Genomic DNA, 3329 nt, shown 5'->3' on the forward strand with positions numbered 1-3329 from the left:
TAACCAAATGCAAAAATCCATTTCTTCTTGAAGGCCAGTTTACTCCTGAAAACAAAAACAAACAAACAAAAAAAGCAACAACAACAACAACAACAAAAACACACACAAAAACAAAAAACAAACCAAAACACACAAATAAACAAACAAACAAACAAACAACAACAAAAAAACCCCCAAAAAACGAAATCACCAACAAGTGTGAAACAAACTGAATCAGAAAATCAGAAGATGAAGATCAAAGACTGTAAACAGCACATCTTGCAGACATATTTCCTTTCAAGCAAAAGATCACATTTTCCACTTACAATAACTGGAAGGTAATTTTCTGCTCGCACGGAAACGTTTTCTAATTACGTTTATTTTACATTCACGTGATCGTTAGCCACACACACACACACACATATGTATATATATATATATATATATATATATATATATGCGCACACACACGCAAACACACACTTGCTCGTGAACAAAAGAAGAATAACATCATCAACAACAAAAACAATGACGACAACACATGCACACACAAAACTCCTAATCATTTTCATAATCCAGTCAAATCAATTCACTGTATGTTGAATGCCGCCTCATCCACATTATGTGGGTTGTCATAGCTGTTTTCTGTTATTCTGAAAAAAGAAAAGAAAAAAGCGCACACGATTTGGGGTTTGATTGATATGGATACTTATGTAGCGTCTATCCTCGGTCGGAGACCAAGCTCTAAGCGCTTTACAAACACGGGGTCATTTGCAACAACAGGCTTCCTACCTGAATAGAGTCGACTGACGGCTGCAGTTGGGCGCTCATCATTCGTTTCCTGTGTCATTCAATCAAATTTCAAGCATGCACGCATACACACTCAAACATGTAACATTTAACATTTTACGTGTATGACCGTTTTGATTATTTACCCCGTCATGTAGGCAGCCATACTCAGTTTTCGGGGGTGTGCATGCTGTATGTTCTTATTTCCATAACCCACCGAACGCTGGCATGGATTACAGGATCTTTAACGTGCGTATTTGATCTTCTGCGTGCGTATACACACGAAGGGGGTTTAGGCACTGGCAGGTCTGCACATATGTTGACCTGGGAGATCGGAAAAAAGTGCGTTCACGTTGTCTGCGAAAATGACCCTCTCTCTCCCTCTCTCTCTCTCCCTCTCCCTCTGCAAGATACAAACCCGCTTGATTGTTTCTGAAAAAAAAAGATCTAACACGACTGTTCATAAAACAGCCGTCATTAAAAATAAGGGGTAAATAAAAAAGAAGTCATTTCAACAATGTGTTGAAATCGCATCAACATTTCAACAAAATACGTAAATCCCGCGTAATTCAACGTGATGAATGCAAGATTATTATCCGTAATAAGTATTTTAAACCAGACTGAGTATGATGCCCAACAAAATACGTAGATTCGTAAGACAACGTGATGAATGCAAGCATATGATCCGTAATATTGTACCATAAACCAGACTGAGTATATTATGCCCACCTTATTATGCTCACTATATCCTAACTGATGACACCTTCCTTGGCATATATATTGGAACGAAGGTTCAGTAAAGAGAGACATTTGTATTCCTGGCGCGCGTTCAATGACAGATGCACGAGGCACCAGCAGCATTTTCCATTTCCCCCTCTTAATCACTCCACCAAATGCGCAAAATCTGCTAATGAGCTGCAAAAGTACGCTCCATTTCTTTTCTCCTCAACCCTTTTCTCCTCAAAACGCCTTCCTCCTCCCCACCCCCCCCCACCACCCTCCATCCCCATGTGTGAACCAACTAAATTGTGTGTGTGTGTGTGTGTGTGTGTGTGTGTGTGTGTGTGTGTGTGAGCGTGTGAGTGTGTGTGTGAGAGCGCGCGCGTGCGCGTGTGTGTGTGTGAGAGAGAGTGAGTGAGTGTGTGTGTGTGTGTGTGTGTGTGTGTGTGTGTGTGTGTGTGTGTGTGTGTCTGTGTGTGTGTGTGTGTGTGTGTGTGTGTGTGTGCGTCCATTGGGTTTGGTCCCATGAAATCAGAAACAGGACAGTCATCCTTTTCATACATAAGACATTAAAAACTCTTGAACTCTCCTGAAACACACACACACACACACACACACACACACACGCACGCACACACACATACACACACACACACACACACACACACACACACACACACGCACACACACACACACACACGCACACACAAGCATACAGTATAAAAGAACAAATATAATTTTAAAAGATAACCCTTTTCTAAATCCCAAAATGAAAACGCAGAAATTGCAATCCGCCGTATTTTTTTATTCTCCAATCGATCCATTCCATCTGCAATCTGCAAAGACGAACAAAACACACGCAACCGTCTCTGTCTCTGTGTTTCTCTCTCTTCACTGTCTCTCTCCCTCCCTGTTAAACTCCCCCCTCTCTCTCTCTCTATCTCTCTCTCTAACGAAATAAAATCGCCTTTTCGCAACCCCGAATGCCATTTCTTTTTCGCCACATCTCCTCTCCAAGAAATAACACATCAATGAAAATCAAATTATCGCCTTCGTTCCAAAGCAAGCTGCAGCGATTCCAGACGTTTCGGAAAGCCAGCAAGAAGATGTAAGGCAAGACGGTCTGGATGCAAGATACAAGAGTACTTAATCATCCCTGAAAATGAAAGTGTCAGCAAGCCGGAAGGACAAAAGCTCCAGTTTTCTACCTCCAGTGCAAAAGAGAACCTCGCACTGTTCACTATGTCCTAATTTGGCTGGTTCCGCTTGACTGCCTCTATCTGACACGTAATCACACCGACAGTCGATCTGTTGTCATGGACACCAGTAAAAAAACGACACACAAAAAAAACGAAATAAAACAAACAAAATCGTGATGAGTGTTGGGGGATAGGGGGGAGGAAGGCCAAGAAGAAGAAGAAGGAGAAAGAAAGAGAGAGGGAGACAGAAACGAAACGAAACGAAACGAATTTTTATTTAACGAGGGTAGTGGAGTAAGCACAGCTGCTTTTTTACATCCAGCCCTCAAGTGCAAAGAAGATGGGGGAAAAAAGGAAAAAAAAAAAGACAGAGAGAGAGAGAGACAGACAGACAGACAGACAGACAGACAGACAGACTTGTTTTTCATAAGAGGAGTGGAACAGACAACTATTTGACACTCGAGCCTCCAGTTCGAGGAATCCGAAACCAGCAATACTGGAACATACTGTGCCTTTTTTTTTCTTTGGTTTTCTGTTTTGGTTGTGTGTGTGTGTGTGTGTGTGTGTGTGTGTGTGTGTGTGTGTGTGTGTGTGTGTGTGTGTGTGTGTGTTTTGTTTGTTTTTCTGCGAATCCCACATGGA

This window comes from Babylonia areolata, chromosome 24 (genome assembly GCF_041734735.1).
Source record: "Babylonia areolata isolate BAREFJ2019XMU chromosome 24, ASM4173473v1, whole genome shotgun sequence".
NCBI classification, from domain to species: domain Eukaryota; kingdom Metazoa; phylum Mollusca; class Gastropoda; order Neogastropoda; family Buccinidae; genus Babylonia; species Babylonia areolata.